Source organism: Psammomys obesus, unplaced genomic scaffold (assembly GCF_907164565.1).
Source record: "Psammomys obesus unplaced genomic scaffold, mPsaObe1.curated_primary_1811, whole genome shotgun sequence".
Lineage (NCBI taxonomy): Eukaryota > Metazoa > Chordata > Mammalia > Rodentia > Muridae > Psammomys > Psammomys obesus.
In genome coordinates, this window is record NW_026585797.1 from 3,767,056 (window position 1) to 3,780,198 (window position 13,143).

Here is a 13,143-nt window from a genome sequence, read left to right on the forward strand (position 1 = left end):
CGAAACAGCAACAGAAAGGAAGCAAACCGCTTGGTTCTGAGTTACAGAGACTGAATGTGTTGTTTGCATCATTAACTCAGTGAGTGCAGTCAGGTGTTCAGGTTTCTTGCTGTTATGGGGATACAAATATTTGGGAATTATGTTCCCAGTCAGCCTATGCACAGGCTTGAAATTTTCTCAATAAACTATAGAAAATGTTCAAGACTTCTCATTGTTGTGTGCAATGCTGTCATTGCACAGTAAGAATACTGCAATGTTTCCCGGTGAAATGGTGTGGTGCCCTTGATTTTGGAGAGAATGGCTTGTGAGATGTTAAAAATACATACTCTTTATTACGTCAATAGAGTCGTTAGGCGTTAAGACTCTAAGATGTTACTCATATTTCACCTGGGCGTAGTACATTTTCTGTCATTTACCTTGCAGATATTTTTTTAAAAACAGTAAAAATCTTACTATGTTGTCAAACATCATAAGGCACGTCAGGTGGATATTTAAGTTTTAGTGAAACTGTTTTCTCTGCTTCCTAAATATTGTAATTGTGGACATATGTAACCACACCTAAATTAAAAATAAATATCCTTTCAGGAAGTATTTTCTACAATGTAAAAAATTATAGTGTTTAGTGATCTTTGGAGTTAGGATAAGGAGGTTTGAATACGAAGGGACCCATTTCAATTAATGAGACTTGCAGTTCTTGCCTTTCCTATTTTGTGTTAATATTTTGTAATATTTAAAAGTTTTTGCTACACATTTTATGATGAATTCACATTATTAGTAGGGGTAGAAGAAATAGATTCTTTGCAATTAAAGAGTTACTGATTTCCCTATCTTGATGGAAGACATAAATTTCACATTTTCTTTTTTATCTAGTTACAGCTTAAGTCCTCTGAAAATTATAACCAATAGTTTTTAAAATATCATAATTAATTTTTACTTCCAGAGATATTAAATAATTAGGGTTATAGTTTCTAGATGGATTTGATATGTTTCAGGCATATAGATATAGTTTCATATATACATTTAATGTATAATTTAACTATGTAAGTGTTTGTAGTTATTAGTGCTAAATTTGCTCTAAGGTAAAATAAAGTATTTTAAAGCAATTTGTCTAAAAGGTTTAAATAGCCACAGTTAACATTTTTGTGCATAATTTCACTCAAGCTAGAGTTTCATTATTAAGGAAAATAAACTATATTTTATGTATTACTCATTAAATCAATGAAGTATTGCATTGCTCACCTCTGTAAATTGAAAAGCTATCAAGGATGAATAATTATTCTATTTTTGTTTCACTACCAGCTGTTTGGCTCTCATTTGTGTTATTCTTTTAATGGTTACCCTAGAGAGTACAGCATGCATCCTTGACTTATTACAGTCTACACCAAATTAGTCCTTTAAATACTTCCCTACAATAGGTACTTCATAGTCATTTATGTACTAGCATTATACTTTCCACACATATTCCATATACAGTAAACTCACAATTATACCATTGTTACTTTTGTTTAGCTGCTTATTTTTGTGGTGTTGGACTTCAAGCTCAAGATCTTGATCATGGTAGGAAATGCCTATCCCAAGGAGTTATACACACAAATTTTACTGTTATTATTTTATAGATTAAACTTGTTTTGTCAAAGACATCTTTATGCATATATTGTTTAGTTCTTCCCATGACTATTGATTTCCACGTTATTTTCTTTTAACTTGAAGACAGTATGTGTCTAAAAAATATTCTTACAATTCCTTAATATTGAATTAATTGTAAGAAGGCATAGAATTCTAGAGAAATATTATTTTTATATTTGGCTACCATTTTTCCAAAATTTAAAAAATATCATAATTGGGCTTTTATAGTATATTATTGAAAAGTTAGCAATAAATTTAATATTATTTCTAAAATATTTTTTTATATCTTAGTCCTAAGTTTATAGGGATGTGCGAAAATATGTAACTCTTTGATTTTTTTTTCTAGTAAAATTTCACAGAATGCATTTAGTTATGGTTGATGTATATAAAAAATATAATGAAATTATATTAGCTATATGTATCATTTAGTATTTCCCACTTTTCATGAAACTCAAGATTTTAAGTCTACTAATATTATTTTGGACTTACGAATTATGCTCAATGTTCATTTCATTACTTCAATTGTTTCTGTAGCTTGGATCTTAAATAAAAATTTTAAAAATTAAAGAAATACTTTTATTTAATCACTTTTCTCTTTTATTCTAGTCATCTTGTGGCTGTTATATTCACACAATAAATTAATTTAGACATTTTTATTTCTGTTTTTGCATGACCTTGATAGTCAGTTTCACCATGCATTACTATATATTTTCACGTATATTATCAATTTTCTACAATTCTTAAAGAAGTCTATTTTAAGTTAATGTATGACAATGGTAATATTAATTTCTACTGTCTCTTTTACATATTTTGGTTTATGCTCATGTGTTTCTCAACCTAGTTTATTTCTTAAGATGTTAACAGATAATATACATTGTTGGTCAATAGCCAACATCAAATTAAATTATGAAAACCTTAAAGCAATTCCACTAGAATCAGGACAAGACAGGCTGCCCATTCTCTCCATATATATTTAACATAGTGATTGAACTTCTACCTAGAGTAATGAGACAACTGAAGGAGTTTAAGAGGATACAAATTCAAAAGGAAGAAATCAAAGGAGTGCTATTTGAAGGTGATATGATACTATACATATGCAACCCCCAGCATTCTGCTACAGAACTCCTACATCCTGCACCTTCAGCAAAGTGGCTAGATACCAAATTTACTCAAAAAGTCAGTAACCCACCTTTATATAAATAATAAACAGGATGAAAATTAAATTAAGGAAACAACGTCCTTCACAATAGCCACAAATAATATTAAATATCTTGGGATAACTCAAACAAAGCAAAAGAAAGACATGTATGACAATAACTTCAAAAACGTACGAAGAAATTGAAGAAGATATCAAAAGTTTGATTCCCATCAAATTACCAACACAATTATTTACAGACCTTGAAAGAAAAATTCTCAACTTCATATGGAGAAACAAAGAACCCAGAATTGCTAAATCAATCCTCTACAATAAAAAGTCTTCTGGAGGTATCACCATCCCTGATCTCAAGTAGTTCTACAGAGCAACAATGAAAAATAAATAAATAAAAAAGATAAAAAAGAGATTCTAATAATTAATTAACACAAGAATGGTAGTATAATAAATTGAACAATAGAATCAAAATTTACAAATCCTTTCTGGTGCTGAATTCAGAGTTACTGCTTTTGTGATCTTCATGTTCCTCTAAAAGGCTGAACCATGTGCTGGAGCAATAAAATACTACTTCTAATGTGATGGGCAGTGAGTGCAACACAGAGACAAATTATGTAGTACTTTGCTGAAAACTGTGTATCAAATAGAATAGACACCACATGTTTGGTATCAATAACAAGGGGAATTCAATTAAAGAGAACCTAAAATTTTATTTCTAGATAGGACCTGTATTTCACAAGAAATATTGAAGAATGTCAGCAATACATACTGTACACATTTAATTAAATTATATGTACTTTTGAAGTTGTAATAGAATTGCATATTTTCTCTCTCCCCAATGTTCTCTTGTACATTCATGACCTGTGGATTTGCAATTGTGTTTATATGTATAAAACTGAGTTTAAACACACACACACACACACACACACACACACACAAACAACTACATGGAACTGGCATAGAAACCAACTGGCTGATCAATGGAATCAAATAGAAGACCCTGACCCTGAAATAAATCCACACACATATGGACACCTGATTTTTGACAAAGATGCCAAAACTATTCAATGGAAAAAATGGTGCTGGTCTAGCTGGATGTCTACATGTAGAAAATGCAAACAGATCCATATTGGTCACCTGCACAAAACTAAAGGCCAAGTGTGTCAAAGACCTCAATATAAAACCAGAAACACTAAACTTCTTAGAAGAAAAAGTGGAGAAGAGCTTTAAACTCATTGGCACAGGAGACAATTTCCTGAACAGAACACCAACAGCACAGGCTTTTAATTTTAAGCAGTTACGCTTTATTCACTTTGTGTCACGCTGTGGGCTTCCCCCTCCTCCTCTCCCATTCCCACTCTCCCTTACCCTTCTCCACACATGCCCCTCCCCAAGTCCACTAATAGGGGAGGTCTTCCTCTTCTTCCTTCAGATCCTAGTCTATGTGGCCTGGTATATATATATTTATATATATATATATATATATATATATATATATATATATATATAAATAGAGAGAGAGAGAGAGAGAGAAGTAAAGAGAGAGCACAGCCTGACACTATTAATAATGTTCTGCTTTACTTGCAGACCAGGAGGTGAGAATAACTGTCATCTCAGTAACTTCACCCACTGAGCACAGCAACTCATGCAAACAGATACAGAACCCCACAGCCAAACATTAGGTGGAGCTAGGGGAATCTTATGGAAGAGAGGGAGAAAGGATTTAAAGAGCCAAGGAAGTCAAGCATACCACAAGAAAACCTACAAAACCAACTAACCTGAGCACATAGAGGCTGAACTTAACTACCAACCAGAGATCATCCAGGACAGAGCTAGGCACCTCACATATATTGTAACAGATGTATAGCATGTTTGTCATGTGTGACCTCTAACAGCAGGAGTAGAGGCTGTCTCTTACTCTGTTGCCTGCTTTGGTATCTGTGTCCTTTAACTGGACACACCTTGTCTAGCCTCAATAGAAGATGCTCTGAGAAGAAAGAGAGGAGAGCTTATGAGGAAAAGATGAGAGAGGAAGCAACTGGGAGGAGAAGGAGGGAAGTTCCAATCAAGATGTGGAATAAATACATCAATTAATGATAAAAAGAAATTTATTGAATAATTTTTCTCTAGTTCCATCATCTTGCCTGCAAATTTGTGATTTTTTTTTAAAACAGCTGAGTAATACTCCATTGTGTAAATGCATCACATTTTTTTTATCCATTCTATAGTTGAGGGATATCTAGGTTGTTTCCAATCTCTGAATAGTATGAATAAAGTTTCTATGAACATAGTTGATCATATGTCCTTGTGGTTGGATTAAAAGTTACTTGGGTATATGAATAGGAATGGTATAGTAGGATTTTGACATAGATTAATTTCCAATTTTCTGAGAAAGTGCCATATTGATTTCCAACATGTCTTTTCTTTTTTATCTTCTTTTTTTAATATTTTTTATTCTTATTAACTACACTTTATTCATTTTGTACCCCCTCATAAACTCCTCCCTCCTCCCCTCCTGATCCCACCTTTCCTCCCCTTTCTGTATGCATGCCCCTCCCCAAATCCACTGATAGGGGAGGTCTTCCTCTCCTTCTTTCTGATTTTAGACTATCAGTTCTCATCAGAAGTGGCTGCATTGCATCTTCTGTGGTCTGGTAAGGCTGCTCCCCCCTCAGGGGGAGCTGATCAAAGAGCAGGCCAATCAGATTATGTCAGAGGCAGTCCTTCTTCCAATTACTATGGAACCCACTTGGAAACTGAACTGCCATGGGCTACATCTGTGCAGGGGTTCTAGGTTATCTCCATGAATAGTCCTTGGTTGGAGTATGAGTCTCTGGGAAGTTCCCTGTGTTCAAATTTTCTTGTTCTGTTGCTCTCCTTGTGGAGTTCCTGTCCTCTCCAGCTCTTGCTATTTCCAACTTCTTATGTAAAATTCATTCACTCTGCCCAACAGTTGGCCATCAGGCTCAGCATCTGCTTTGATAGTCTGCAGGGCAGAGGCTTTCAGAGGCCCTCTGTAACAGGCTCCTAGGTTGTTTCCTGTTTTCTTGTTCTTCTGATGTCCATCCTCTTTGCCTTTCAGGATGGGGTTGGGGCATTTTAGTTAGGGTCCTCTCTTTTGCTTAGTTTGTTTAGATGTACAGATTTTAGTGGGTTTATCCTATGTTGTATGTTTATATGAGTGAATATATACCATGTGTGTCTTTTTACTTCTGGGACAATTCACTCAGGATGAGCCTTTCCAGGTCCCACCATTTACCTGCAAATTTCATGATTTCCTTATTTTTCATTACTGAGTAATACTCCATTGTATAGATGTACCACAATTTCTGCATCCATTCTTCAGTTGAGGGGCATCTGGGCTGTTTCCAGCTCTGGATATTACAAATAAAGCTTCTACAAACATGGTTGAGCAAATGTCCTGTTTCTGTACTTGAGCCTCTTTTGGATATATGCCTAGGAGTGGTATGGCTGGATCTTGAGGAGGCGCTATTCCTAGTTGTCTGAGAAAGAGCCAGATTGCTTTCCAGAGTGGTTGAACAAGTTTACATTCCCACCAGCAATGGAGAAGGGTTCCCCTTTCTCCACAACCTCTCCAACATGTGTTATCACTTGAGTTTTCATATGGGCCATTCTCATGGGTGTAAGGTGAAATCTCAGGGTTGTTTTGATTTTCATTTCCCTAATGGCTAATGAGGTTGAGCATTTCTTTAAATGCTTCTCTGTCATTCGATATTCCTCTACAGAGAGTTCTCTGTTTAGCTCTGTTCCCCCCCCTTTTTTTTAATTGGATTACTTGGTTTGTTGCTTTTCAGCTTCTTTAGTTCTTTATATATACGGGATAGTAGCCCTTTGTCAGATAGAGGATTGATGAAGATTCTTTCCCAATCTGTAGGCATTCATTTTGTTTTGATGACAGTGTCCTTTGCTTTACAGAAACTTTTCAGTTACATGAGGTCCCATTTATTGACTGTTGCTCTTAGAGCCTGTGTTGTTGGTGTTCTCTTCAGGAAGTTTTCTCCTGTACCAATGAGTTCTAAGATATTCCCCACTTTTTTTTCTAGCCGATTTAATATGTCTGGTTTTATGTTGAGGTCTTTGATCCATGTGGACTTCAGTTTTGTGCAGGGTAATAAGTATGGATCTATTTTCATTTTTCTACATCTAGACATCCCGTTGGACCAGCACCATTTGTTGAAGATGTTATCTTTTTTCCATTGTATGGTTTTGGCATCTTTGTCAAAAATCAGATATCCATAGTGTGTGGGTTTATTTCTGGGTCTTTTGTTCAGTTCCATTGATCCAACATTCTTGAGATCAGGGATGGAGATACCTCCAGAAGATCTTTTATTGTAGAGGATTGTTTTAGCAATTCTGGATTTCTTGTTATTCCATACGAAGTTGAGATTTTTTCTTTCCAGGCCTGTAAAGAATTGTATTGGCAATTTGATGGGAATTGCATTAAATCTGTAGATTGCTTTTGGTAAGATGGCCATTTTTACTATGTTAATCCTGCCAAGCCATGAGCATGGGAAATCTTTCCATCTTCTCATATCTTCTAATTCTTTCTAAAGAGACTTGAATTTTTTTTCATACAAATGGTTAGGGTTACACCAAGGTACTTTATGTCATTTGTGGCTATTGTGAAGGGTGTTGTTTCCCTAATTTCTTTCTCAGCCCTTTTGTCTTTTGTATACAGGAGGGCTACTGATTTTTTTTTGAGTTAATTTTGTATCCGGCCACTATGCTGAAGGTGTTTGTCAGCTGTAGGAGTTCCCTGGTAGAGTTTTGGAGGTCACTCATGTATACTATCATATAATCTGCAAATAGTGATAATTTGACTTCTTCCTTTCCAATCTGTATCCCCTTGATCTCCTTCTACTTTCTTATTGCTCTTGCAAGTACTTCCAGCACTATGTTGAAGAGATATGGAGAGAGTAGGCAGCCTTGTCTTGTCCCTGATTTCAGTGGGACTGCTTTAACTTTCTCTCCGTTCAGTTTGATGTTGGCTATAGGCTTGCTGTATATCGCTTTACTATGTTTAGATATGTGCCTTGTATCCCTGATATCTCCAATACTTTAAACATGAATGGATGTTGGATTTTGTCAAATGCTTTTTCAGCATCTAGGGAGATTATCATGTGGTTTTTTCTTTCAGTTTGTTAATATGGTGGATCACATTGATGGATTTCCGTATATTGGACCACTCCTGCATCCTGGGATGAAACCTACTTGGTCATAGTGGATGTCTTTAATGTGTTCTTGGATTCAGTTTGCAAGTATTTTGTTAAGTATTTTTGCATCAATGTTCATAAGGGAGATTGGCCTGATATTCTCTTTCTTTGTTGAGTCTTTGTGAGGTTTAGGAACCAAGGTGACTGTGGCTTCATAGAATGAGTTTGGTAATGTTCCTTCTCTTTCTATTTCGTGGAATAATTTGAAGAGAATTGGAGTTAGCTCTTCTTAGAAGGCCATGAACTGTTTGGCTGCAACTTCCTCTATTTCTTTAAGGATGGCAATATTCTGTTTGAGTTTATCTTCCTGTATGTCTTTATGTATCTTATTTGTTTCCTCTGTTATCATCTTCATGAGCATAGTTGTTAGGTCATCTTATTGGATTTCAGTTATGCTGGGGTGTCCAGGGCTACTTGCCCCTGGGTCACTGGGTTCTGGAGATTCCATATGCTCTGTCTTTTGTTGCTTGAGCTTTTTATGCTGGCCTCTACCCATTGTGCTATCTTAGGTGTTTGGGGTTATTTTCTGGTGGTTCCTGGGGATCCTGTGGTGGAGAGAATTTCCTTGGCAGAATGCTGGTTTTTCCTGAAGGAAGTCTTCTCAGCTTTTTGGGTACAGTCCCTGGATGGCTGGCATTTTTTCAGGAGTTGCTGCTGGGAAACACAATCGCCTGTGATTTATGGCCGTGAGTTGATTGCTGGTCTCTGTGCGGACTCTGCTGTGCTGTGGTCAGAATGAGAGTCCTCCCAGCGCTGCCATCTTGCCCCGCCCCAACGTGGCTTTTCAAGTTTGCTCTCCCATCAGAAATGAAGGAGTGTTCCCTTTGCTTCATATTCTTGACAGCATGAGTTGTCATTTGTGTTTCTGTTGCATAGCTTCATCTTCTTGTGGGAGTTCTAAGTAGAAGGCAGTGGGGGCTATCCCTGACTCTTTTTGTCTGCTTCTGAGACCCTTTTATCCTACTCGGTTGCTTGTCCAGCCTTAATATGAGAAGACTTCCCTATGTTTGGTTGATACCCCTCTGAGGGCTGCTCCTTTCTGAGGGAAAGGGAGGAGGAGAGGACAGATGCATTTTTGTGGCATTTTTTGATTGTTAATTAATGGAGTAGGGTCTAGTGAACTTTGGTGGCACCACTTGGGGCAGGTCCTAGATTGTATAAGAAAAAGTAGCTGAACATTATTCTGAATTCAGTAATCTGTCCTATTCCATGATCTCTGCTTCAGACTCTGCTTCAAGTTCCTGCTCTGAAGGTTTGCGTTGGCTTCTTTCTATGGTGACCTGTGAGCTGCAAGTCAAATAATTTTTTCTCTGCCCCAAGGTGCTTTTGGTCAGTGTTTTATCGCAGTTGTTAGTAGCAACCTAGAACCCTGGGTTTACTGTTAAAGAGTCACCAGGAATCTGTAATTGCAGGCCACGACTATAATCAGAGTTCTATGCATCATAGCAGAACTGCTGAGTACTGATGGATTTTAGGCCAGGGGCAATCATTGTCTTCATTTGTGTAACAATTTCGTTAATGGGGAAAGAAGCCTTCCTTTTTCTAAATGGATACTTCTAAACCCATGATTTTACAGATACATCTATTTAAAAGTTAGCGTGTCACACACACATATAGGAAAGGAAGTTGTAGGAAAGAGGATAAGAAGTAATAGGTGTGGGAGAAAAGATCCATCTAAAGAGTGAAAAAATCAAAATGCATTACATACATGTTTAAAATTGTCAAAGATGTATTTAATTTAAGTAAGTAAAGTAAAACTGAGATATTAATTCCTGAGGCTCATATATTGCTATCTTAATGTGTAGCTCTGCCTAATTTACTTACAACAAAATTTATGTGTAACAAAATTAATGAGTCTTACTCTTGCTTATAATGTCAGAAATTTTTATCAGTTCATAATTAATTTTTAAAGGTGTTTTATATCTTTTATTTATTTTATGCCTCTCAGTTGAATTCAAATGAAGCTTAGGAGATCATGGTTAAGATATACTGTAGTTTTACATAAGAGCTTATCTTTAGATTTGAAGAAAAATAAGCAGAATTCAACCTTATATACATAAAAGGGTAATACAAACCAGAAATTCTATCATTAATAAGACTTTTTAGGCTAAAAAATATACATGCTGAGGAATAAATTTACTGTTGTTATTGTTACTATGAAGCTAGTATTTAAAATTAGATCTTAACATTATCAAAGTTACCTACATTGAATCACTTTAAATGAATCACGTGGTTCTCCTGAGTTTTATCTATGTATGTATGTATGTATTTATTTTATTTATTTATTCATTTATTTATTTTTGTAGAAATACTGATACTATTTTCATTGATTATAGTAGTGTCCACTTTCACAATGTATTCTTTCTCCATATTCCTACCATCACTTGTTATTTTTGCATTTTTGTTAATATTCTAAATATGAAGACATAGTAACACCATGTTATTTTAATTTGCATTTCACCCAATGATTAGTAACATTTTAGCAGATTTTTCTTAATGTCTCAGTCATTTCTGTGCATTCTTTAGAGAAGTATAAATTGGAACTTTAAAACATTTGAAAGTATCCAATTGTTAAAATGTTCATACTATCTAAGCAATGAAATGACTCATAACATCTCATGAAAATATAATATTTGGGGTGATAATATATATTTTTGGGGTTTTACTTTCCATATTCTCATGATTTCTCTCTCTAATAAAATCTATGGTAATCTTTATGTCATGATTAAAAGAGACCATGAAACAATGCAAGTGAACGCACAAGCCACAAGACCCATTGAAATTCATAGGTACTTGATTTTGTCCTGTGTTTTAGTTTTTGCTTACTGTAAACATAATGTTTCTTAAATAACATTTCCACACTTACATTGATATAATTGGTTCATTTTTACTGTGAAGAGAATTATCATCAGAAGTGGCATAACTTCCTTCGAAATATAGGCCAGCAGTAGTTAAGTACATCTTTAATTTTATTTAATGCTTGAAAGGCAGAGGCAGGTGGACCTCTTCAGTTCAAGGCCATCTTGGTCTAAAAAGCCAGTTCCAAGCTAGACAGACAATGCTATATAGTGAGGCCATTTCTACACAGACACAGACACACACACAAGCACACACACACACACCAACATATGTATTGTCTATGATTTTAAATAAATTAAATAATACAAAATAATATAATTTCTTGAGGGTTTATCAAAAAAAAAAAAAGAAAAAAAAGAAAAACCTCAAAGAATGTTATCGGTCATTACTCTAGTCTTTATTTTAGCATTGAATTCTCTCCCTCCTTCCTATTTGGGTCCCACTCCACAATTTTTCTATTTTACACTTCATAATACCTATATCTAATGACTGTCCACCCAAGACAATCACCCCATCTATCATTCCTTTCCTGGTTTCTAGTTATTACATGTGTATACTCACATCTGAATATTTGGAGCTAGAAACTACAGATGAGAGAGAACATGCAGTATCTGTCTGCGTCTGAGTTACTTCATTAAGTATAATGTTTTCTAGAGTCTTCTGTTTACCTGAAAATTTCATGATTTTATTTTCTTCAAAGCTAAATAGTATTTTACTTTTTATGTGTTAAACCATTTATACAGTTGTTTATCATTATAGTACATTATACTATCTATCCATGTGCTGAAAGGAATGTAGGTTTTCTTGGCCTCCACAGTATGTGAAAGGGTAGGTATAAAGAACATTGAAGAGGTACCAGAGAAATAGGATGCCAATTCCTTTGGAAATATGTCAAAGAGTGGTGAGGCTGGTGGTAATGCAATAGATTCATTTTTCATTTTTTGAGGTTTTCTATGTTTATTTCCAGAGTGGCTAGACAAATGTGCATCCCAGCCACAGTGAACAAGCGTTCCTCTTTCTCTACAACTTCTCCAGCATTTTCTGTTGGTTATTATTTTGATTTTATACAGTCTTACTGAGGTAAGCTGAAACCCAAAGGAAATTTTTAAATGTTTTACTTTTCATTTATTATATATTATAATTTATTCATTTTGTATCCCAGTTGTGGCCCCACCCTCTTCTCTTCCCAATTCCACCCTCACGCCCTCTTCTCCAGAAGTTTTAATGTGTATTTCCCTAATTTCTAAAGATGATAACCAATCTTTTCAGCAGTCCGTCCTATAAATGCCTGCATAAACAAGATTGAATTCATATATCATACATTCTTAGATATGCAATTATGTCAGAACAATAAAGAACAATAGGATATCCATATAAGGGTGCTGGGTTCCATGCCAGACCACATGGCATTTCTTTTAGTTCATTTGGAAACCCAGATTTCCATAGTGGTTAGATTAAATTACTTCCTCAACAACAACCTATAAAGTTCTCTTTTCCTCGATATCTTTATAAAATATAATAATTTATTATTTTGTATCTTTATCTTCTTTTCATGTATTTTGAATAGAAATTATAAATTTGCTTTATGACATCATCAATTAAATATTTTATTTAAAATTAGCAATTCATCTGATAACTTGATGATTCCCTGGCCACTCTTGTTGAAGCAAGGTCTAAGGATGGAGCCATAAGACTCCAAGATGGCGGCGAGCAGAGCACACTGTTTTGGAGAGGGAGAAGACATGAATCGCTGGAATTGCACCTCATGGAACCTTCTCCAAAATAGACCATATAATTGGTCACAAACCGAGCCTCAACAGATATAAGAAGACTGAGATAATCCCTTGTATTCTATCGGACCACCATGGACTAAAGCTGGACATCAAGAACAATGGAAATAACCAAAAACTTACAAGCACATGGAAACTGAACAACTTGTTACTCAATGACAGCTGGGTCAAGGAAGAAATAAGGAAAGAAATTAAAGACTTCCTACAACTCAATGAAAATGAAGGCACAACATACCCAAATTTATGGGACACATTGAAAGCAGTGCTCAGAGGAAAATTTATAGCACTAAGTGCCTTCAAGAAGAAATTTGTAACATCACATACAAACAACTTAATGGCCCAACTGAAAACACTAGAAAAAAAAAAAAAGAAGCAGATACACCCAAGAGGAGCAGAAGGCTGGAAATAATCAAACTCAGGGCTGAAATCAATCAATTAGAAACAAATAAAACTATTCAAAGAATCAATGAAACAAAAAGCTGGT